The 8,983-nt window shown below is 46.2% G+C and overlaps 1 pseudogene; it reads left to right on the forward strand.

The window, feature by feature from the left end:
- Nucleotides 1–8,161: 8,161 nt before the first annotated feature.
- LOC123795430 (U2 spliceosomal RNA) lies at nt 8,162–8,269 on the forward strand (annotated as a pseudogene).
- The last annotated feature ends 714 nt before the right edge of the window (nt 8,270–8,983 follow it).

Consider the following 8,983-nt stretch of genomic DNA (forward strand, 5'->3'; position numbering starts at 1 on the left):
GCATTTATTGTAATTAATTATCATTAGTGAGCATACATTGAGCCTGAGTCAGAATCTTCAAATATTTTCAGATCTGAATAAAACCTTAGGGGGCAGTGGACACCCAGGACCCACATAGCAGTGTGTTACCTAATACTCTGGGGGCACACAGTTGCTCTTGAACAAACAGAGTCTGAGTTTGGATGTCAATGAACTTGAAACACACATTAGGATAATCTCTTAACCACATCCTATAAATATTCATTGTGGTTTGAACCCTTGTCACAAGGAAGGAGCCCAACAGTTCCTTGGGCTGCTGAGCCTCTGGTGTCAGAGCAGCCAAGGGGACGCAGATGCTGCAGGAAGGAGCCAGGGCCTCACCTGGATGGGCCTGGCATTTGTCCTGTCCTGCCCCCTCCACCACTCACAGCCATTCCTCTCCACCACTGAGTGTTCAGCCACAGCCTTATTCATTCTGTTTGTCCAGTGCCCAGCATGGGTCCTGGCAGAGTATGCTCTATAGAGGTTTGCTGAATGCGTGACTGAAACATTAGTGGAATGATTGAATGAGGAATACATGTGCTCCTTGACAGCTGGGACGGAGAGGAGGTGGTCTTAACAATCCTCAGCTTGGACTGTGAGGCACCCAGGGTGTTCTATGATGGCCAGAAAGAAAGAGAAGAGTGATTCTGGAAAGACAGTAGCTGGAGATGTCAGAAGCTCATATTGCAATGTCCTAGGGATTTTTCCAAGCTTGGGTCCAACCCAGAGTGAAGTGGACCCAGAAGCAGAGGTCCTCAAGGAGAAAGCCATGCGCTGAATCAGCACTAGCAACCCTAGCTAGTGCATGGGGGCAGGGGATGGAGGATTTGGAGGAGGCAGAGAGGAGGAAACAGGACTGGGCACCTGTCTGGGCTGCTGCTCCACAGGGTGTGAATTAGGGGAGGCTCTGGTTCAAGAGGAGACGGGGAAGCTAAGTAGCAAGCATTTGCTGAATTCCTACTTGGTGCGAAGAGCTAAGTGCCAGTCATACATTATCTCATTTAACCCTTATCCTTGTTTAATCTCCATGTTACACACGAGGAAAATAACTGCACGAATCAAGCACTGTTCTTAGATCACACAGCTTCAAACTCACCAGGATTCAAATTCAGGTTTGTTTGATTTCAAAGGCCATGAGATTTTTTTGTCCCACAAATGACAGGGATGAGGGACTCACATATGCCCTTGGAAACCCAATCACACAGCCCTGGCCTTCAGGACTGGTAGACAGGGCCTGCCATTCTTATGTTCTGGCTACTAATTCAATCTTTATGTCGTCATCCATAAAAAGACGCCTACCAGGGAAGAAGAGGAAGTAAAATGCACTCATTAAAGGTCGCCGGAGTCCCTTCCTATATTTACATAAATGGAGGAAACTGCTGGCCTCATTACTGGGTCTCCCCCATGTGATCACAAGGCTGGCAGAGAACAGGGGACAGGGTGAAGGGGGCGTCAAGAGTTGGGAGGCTTTTAGCATTAGCCTTGCAAATGGCTTTGTGATCTTATGTAAATTACTTAACCTCTCTGGGCTTCAGTCAATCTGTAAAAAGGAATCACTAGCATAAATGAAAATGAAGCTCTTTGAACCTGATGAAGAGGCAACATAAATGAATAGTATTAATAGCACCTTTACATTGATAATAAGAATCCAACATCTAGTTAATTTCCAAAATGCTTTCATGCATGGCCCCAGCTCGGTCTCCTAAAGATCCTGTGATTAGGTTGGGCGCTGCTATTCAACCCCATTCTACAGACTGGAAAACAGAAACTCATAATAGAGGATGCATTTTGTTCAAGGTCAAAAAATGGAAAAGAGGTGAAACTGGGTGCTAGAGAATTGGTATCCTGTCGTGTAGACAATGCCTGTGGAACCAGATATAGCTATAGCCTAAGAATGAAAATGATAATGTTGTGGAATATTGCCACGTCTGTTGTAGAAACGAGTAAGCAGAGCCTCAGAGTTTAAGAAACCAGCACAAAAACAGAGCCCTGGAGCTGTGATTAGGTTCATACCTAAGACCATCCAAACCAAAGCCTTATGTTTATTTCTTGCCCCAGGCTGCATATCGTGAGTCATTCTTCAACAATCTAACAAGTCAGGGTTTAGCTCTTTCACGTGTCCAGCTCTGCTCTAGACACGGGGAAACAATGGACAGAATCCCTGCTCTCCGGAAGCTTATATTCAGCCAATAAACAAAGAACTGTATGTGAGGTGGTATTATCGGTTAAATTGTGTCCCCCCCAAAAAGATAGTTGAAGTCGTAACCCTCAGTACCTCAGAATGTGACCTAATTTGGACACAGGGTCTTGTAGATATAATTAATTAAGTTCAGATAAGGTCATACTGGAGTGGGGAAGGCCCTTCTTCCAACAAATGCTTTCCTTACAAGCAGAGCACAGAAGCTCCCAGCGGGAAGGGGGCTACCTGCAGACCGACACAGAGATTGGAGTGACGTGTTTCCAAACTAAGGAACACCAAGGCTTGCTGGCAAAGGCCAGAAATTAGGGAGAGGCAAGGGAGGATATCTTCGACAGATTTTGGAGGCTGGTGCTAGCCACACCTTGATTTAGACTTCTGGCTCCCAGAATTGTCAGACAATACATTTCTGTAGGTTTAAGCCCCCCGGTTCACAACACATTAGAATGTAAGCCCCGAGAAACTAATAAAGGTGGTGATCTAAGTTAGCTAGAACCGTGAAACAAACAATAACAAAAATTTAAAAATTAAACAAACAAACAAAAACACAGGGACTTTTTTTCTGACTTTGCATCTCCAAATGAGCAGTACGTGCACTGGCTCGGCCAGCCACGCGTGTGCTGTGCAGTTCTCTTCCTCCCGAGCAAGCTCCCGCGCTGTGGCTGCTTCCCAGCTCACCTCTACGCGAACTTGACTTGAAAAGGTTTACTAAGCAAATTAATAATGTAAACGAGATTGCAGTGAGCACCTCGCGTGCAGGAGCGGCACTGAAGGCCTACTGCACAGTAATTGTTTGCATACAAATGGATGCTGCAGCTGAAAATAAGTCTGTAATGCTCGGGAAAGCAGGCCATCAGGGCCCCTGACAGGCGACACTTTGGAGCCCATTCTGTTCCTTTTCTGCTATTATACAAATAATAGCTAATCTACAAAGTGCTTTATAACTTCTGCGTTTTTCACACCAGGCTTTTCCTTTCGTCCTCACAACAACCTGGGATGGTAGGTGTTAGGTAGGTTCCCATTTTACAGATGAGGAAATGGATGCTTTGAGAGGTTGGAGAGGTTGGGAAACTGGTCACAGACTCAGAGAATGCCGGGCTAGGACCTTGAACCCAAAGCTTCGGCCTCCAGATCTAGTGCGTGGCTGGAAGCTTCCTCCAAAACAAATCAGAATGTCTTTCTAAAAGTCAGTTGTTGGACGCCTGGGTGGCTCAGTCGGTTAAGCATCTGCCTTCGGCTTAGGTCATGATCCCAGGATCCTGGGATTGAGCCCTGCTTCGGGCTCCCTGCTCAGCAAGGAGTCTGCTTCTCCCTCTGCCTGCTGCTCCCCCTGCTTATGCTCTCTCTCTTGCAGGTGCACGCACTCTCTCTCTCAAATAAATAAATAAAATCTTTCAAAAAATTTTTTAAAAGTCAGTTGTTTATAAGCCTCTTAATAATATCCAACCTTTAATTGATTACTGAACACCAAGGAAACGTTATATCACTTAATGCTCCCTATAACCTATGAAGTAGATATTGTTCTTTGTAAAGAAACAGAGGCTTACAGAGGTTTTGTGACTTTTCTAAAACCACACGGCAGATAGATGGATCAGGATTCAAATCAGACCAAACCCCAGCTCCCATCCACTCATATCTTTACCCACTCCAGGAGTACGGGTGGCTGTTAAAAATCCAGAACCCTGGCTCCTCCACTAAGACTTGCTGAATCAGAACTTCTGACGGCAGACTCCAGATTACATTAGGTCCCCGGTGATTCTAATGCTGCCATCCTCTAGGGGACGCCATTTGCCTCTTCTTTAATCCAGATTAGGGCTCCTTCTCTTCTCCTTCCTTAGGGTCATTGATAGGCTGTAAATGTCCCCCAGATAGCAGAGGAAATTCCCACCAGCTATGTCTGTGAGGGTATCTCCAGCTGGGTTCCATAAAGATGTCACCTCCCCTGTCACCCCCAGGCAGCCAAGGGACCGAGGTATCTTTCAGGGAGGGCAAAGAGCCTGATGGGCCCCCGGTCTGGCATTTTCATTTATCACACAAATGAATGGATTTAAATTAGGTCACGTTGGGGACTTGCAAATAAAAACTGTGCCAGAGGGTGCTTCCCCAGCCACGGGCGGGGCTGTGCTGAGGGCTCTTCATCTGCTTCTATTTTTGAATTTCCCATCAAATCAAGGAGCTCCTGGCGCCAGGCTTCCTTGGCATGAGGACTGTCCAAGGCCCTGATCTTTCCAACCTCCAGTGTTGACTCACAGCCAGGTCTCCGCTTCTGGCTGTGCTGGACCCAGGCAGGGAGCACTGAGTACTGGCCCTCTGAGCTCCATGAGAAGAACTGCGCGGGCTCTGAAGTCATAGCCCCCCTGGGTTAGGTGTCATGCACCCTGTGCAGGGCACTGTTTCCAGCGGGACACCTACCTTCACAGAATTCTTCTTCCAGGGGCCTCATGCTTGGGCTCTGTCTCTTATAAATGAGGGGACATTGGGACAGGTCCGTTAGCCATCTGAGCCCTTCTCATGGTGCCTGACACTCTACAGGTGCTCAGGGGATCCCTCATATGCTCGAGTAAGTCAATCCCTCCCATTTGCCAATGGGTGGGTGCATTAGGGGGAGGGTCAAAGGTCAACTTCTAATATTTAACTTATTAATCTCATTACACACTCATTTGCTATACATGTATCTGCTCCTGGAAGGAGGGTCTGTGTGGATTTGCATCTGTCCTTTCCCAGGAGCCTGGGCCTAACTTTCTCAGTCTGTCCCTAACTCTCGGAAGGGAGATAGTGGCGCCCTCTGCACACAGCCAGCATTTGCTCCCCGCTGCTGAAGCACTGCCGGAAGAGATCAATCACCGGCTGCAGAGGCAGCAGTGTCCCTTGAAGGACTGGATTTGCCAGGGTAAAGAGAAACTCAGCACTCCCAACGGGCAGGCAGCTAGCTGTGATCACCCTCATGTTCAAAGACCTCGCAGTGTTTTGGAAATGACCTCAAGCTTGGACGCCCCTGGAGTCCAGAAGCCACTGTAGTTGCTTGTGACCCACGTCACTAAAGGATACCTGGGTGTTTCATAAACTCAAGCAAGCCGGTGACTAAGAGAGCTAAAACTCGGAATTTTTGTTTTATTTTTAGCAGGTTTGTTCTCTCGTCCTCATCCACAATGATGACAGCTCCTTACATGCTGGCTGTCTTTATTCCGTGGCTTTGAAAACAGACGTCCATAAGTCAAATCCTTACCTTTTCCTTAGAAGCCTTCTGACCCTGGGAGGGCACCCTCAGACTCCCCTGTAGATTACAGAACGCTCTCCCCTCCCTGAGGCTGCTGAGACAGTTCACGGAGGGGAAGAGCACGACAGGCTTTGTAAACAGGCTCTGCAGAGATCTAATTAACATGACTATTTTTGTTCCCTTATTTCTATTTTCCTCTCTTAATAATTACAGAATCCCGGATTTGTAGGAGAGCTGATCCCTGGGCCTCCACATCAGAATAAATGAGAGAACTGGCTAAAATACAGACTCCTTCCAGGCCACTGAATCAGATCTTGGGTTGGGGGGAGGGGGACCCTGTGGTCTACAGTGCAGCCGGTCTGAGAAATACGGATTGAGTCCCATAACATGTGTGGCTATAACATCTGGTCATATTACCAGATGCAAATCAACAGAGAGAGACCAAGAAAGTGTAAAGGATTTATTATACTCAGAGTTCTCTGGGAATCACAAGGCACACCACGCAGGGCCACTCAGGAAAAGCACTACATGGGCCACAGGCCAAGACAGGGGGTGGGACTGCTGCTAAAGGGTTTTGTTATGGTTTCTGTGGTACAGAAAGAGCAAGATTGGGCAAGCAGGTTCAGGATTGACTAGTTTGGATAATTTCAGCAGGCTCTGGGGCATAAGGACTGTCCCTAGTTGCCTGGTACCTGGCCCTGGAGTGGTTAGGGCAGGTGGATGGAGAGTAGCCTGGAGTGTGAGAACCCCAATAAGGGGAGTGGTTAAGGGTGGGGACTTAAATGGCTGTTTAAGAAGGAGGACTGACCAGTCTGGCCAAGATCTCAAAATCGGGTCAATTCAACCACCTTATGCCCTTTAGGATGACTACTATCAGAAGCAAAGATAACCACAAAAACAAAACTCAGAAAATAACACGTATGGACAAGGATGTAGAGAAATCAGAACACTTGTGCACCGTTGGTGGGTATGTAACATGGTGCCATTGCTCTGGAAGAATTAGAAATGGAATTACTATGCAGCAATTCCGCTTCTGCATCTATGCCCCACAGAAGGGTCTCTGTGCGATATGACCACAGCCATGTTCACAGAAGCACTGTCCACAATCGTCAAAAGGTCAAAAGGTGGAAGCAAGCCAAGTGTCCATTGGCGTTAAACGGATAAGCAAAACGTGGTATGTACATACACGCAATCGAATATTATTCAGCTTTAAACGGAAAGGAAATTCTGATACATGCTACATCGTGAATAAAACCTGAGGACATTAAATGAAATCACCCAGTCACTAAAGGGCAAATACTGTGTCACTCCACTTATGTGCGGCCCTAGAGTAGTCAAATTTATAGAGACAGAAAGGAGAATCGTGGTTGTCAGGCTCCGGGGGGGGAGGAAAGATCGGGATGATGTTTAATGGGTATAGAGTTTCAGTTTTGCAAAATGAAGAGAGTTCTGGAGATGGGCTGCATAACAACGTGAATAGACTTAACATCACCGAACTATATACTTAAAAATGGTTAAGATGGTAAATATTATGTTATGTGTATTTTACCACAATTTTAAAAATCTGGGTGAAGACAGTATAACACACAAAAAAACTATATCACAAGTGGTCATGCCATCTCTGTGTATCTCCAGGGAGCCAGAGCTCCCTGCCTCATCTAGCAGCCCCATCCATCCCAGCCCGCCGACCGTGAGAACCTTTTTCCTCATACTCATCTAACACTCGTCTTCCTGTAGCTTCTGCTCCTTGGCCTTAATTCTCCTTTGGGGCCACATAAGCTATGACTTACCCTTCTTCCTTACAGTGCCAACCCTTCCAACACTTGAAGCTACGATCCTTTCCCCTCTTGGGCTTCCTACTCAGTCTTTACTTGACAGGGGGGGGTCAAGTCCTCTCTCCTCCTTTGACCTCTGTCTGATCTTGCTTGTCTAGCAGGGAAGGGCAGTGGCTTGAGAATATGCTCGGACCATGTAGGGAGATAGCCATGGAGCCTGGACCAATGATAATAAGCACGGCTACCAGCCACTGCCCCTCAGCTACATGCCAAGCATGGCTCTGGTGCCTAGAACCCGCTCAGCTCATCTGCATAACAATCCCATGATGCAGATCTCCTGCCCACTGTACAAACAGGTTCATTTAGGTTCAGAGACCTGAAGATACAGTGCCTCAGCCAACACCCCAGGAGCTGGCATTAGAACGCAGGACTTCCTGACTGAGGTCAGAGCAGGGTGCCTTCCATTTCCTAACCCTGCCACAGAGGGTTATGACTGAAGAAGAGATTCTGAGCCAAAGCAAGAGAGATGTCTACCAGCCTGCAGGCCATCCCTGGGCCTCCTGTGCAGAGATGCCCGATGGCTTTACCCGTGAGGCTGCTGGGATGCCTTGTCCAACACCCAGGCATATTTTTGTCACTTTAAGAAATCAAGGCAATTTCTGTACTTGGCAAAGGTAAAACCTTTTAAAGCTTTGGAGGTTTGGGAAAGGGAATAAAAAAGACGTTAATAGAATGACATATTTTTAGTGTAACAGTTCAGAGAAAACTCTGGGGGAACAAAAAATAAAATGAACGACCTAAATATGTTTTTTTTTTTTTTTCTACACTATGAGCTTCAAAGGAGTGGGTTGTGCTGGATATTTGGGTGCCCCAAATCTGTAAAAGATTTGAATACAATGGGAACTCTCTTGGTCAGAGCTTCGCTTCAGTCTGGTAACTACATCCCCCCCTATCGCTTCTCGGCCTTTTGGCTAAGATCAAGTGTGGTAACTGCATCCCCCTGAATACAGGGGTGACTACTTTTGAGTTAAGTGAATGTGGGCAAAATACTAAACCTTTCTAGTTCTCAGTTTCATAATCTGGAAGGTAAGAATGGTGTCACTAACCTCAGAGAACTGTGGTAAGACTTGAAAGAAACTGATACATATTAAATTTATATTAAATATTTGTAATATTTAATATAGCACATTATATATTATATATGTATATTAATTCAATTATATTCGATCAAATTAATGGAAATCATGATACATAATAGGCACATTACCAAGAAAATAGAAATGTTTTCCTTTAATTTATTGCCTTTTATTTGAAAATAGGACAAACGACTCATTTAGGAAGACTATTAAAATAACTTCTGCCACTTTTGCTAAATTCCTGAGCACCCAGAAATTTCAGTTCTGCAGTCAGGGGCCTCCTCCTTGTGGGCACTGGGTGTGGGAGTCTGGCAGGGGCAGGAGACCAGGACACTGCATCTGGCTTCATCACAGGGCAACATGCCACATCAATGACTATGCTAAACCCCTGCCTTCTTTACTGACAAGTCTTTGACTCTGTTTAAATAACTGGTGGCAATTTGCTCAGGTAAGGTGGGCTCAGCCTCAGAGGGTGAATCGTGATTGGTCAAAACCAGCCACGGTAGTCTTATTTCCTTTTGCAGGTGACTGGTTTAGCAGTGAGCTTACGACCCAATCCTACCCATGAAATAAAAGGGAGACCTCAAGAAAAGATGCTCCTTTCTGATGAAAATCTCTTTACTTTCCTGCCTCTGTA

Source organism: Ursus americanus, chromosome 12, assembly GCF_024610735.1.
Source record: "Ursus americanus isolate L20-20 chromosome 12, mUrsAme1.1.p, whole genome shotgun sequence".
Taxonomy (NCBI): Eukaryota; Metazoa; Chordata; class Mammalia; order Carnivora; family Ursidae; genus Ursus; species Ursus americanus.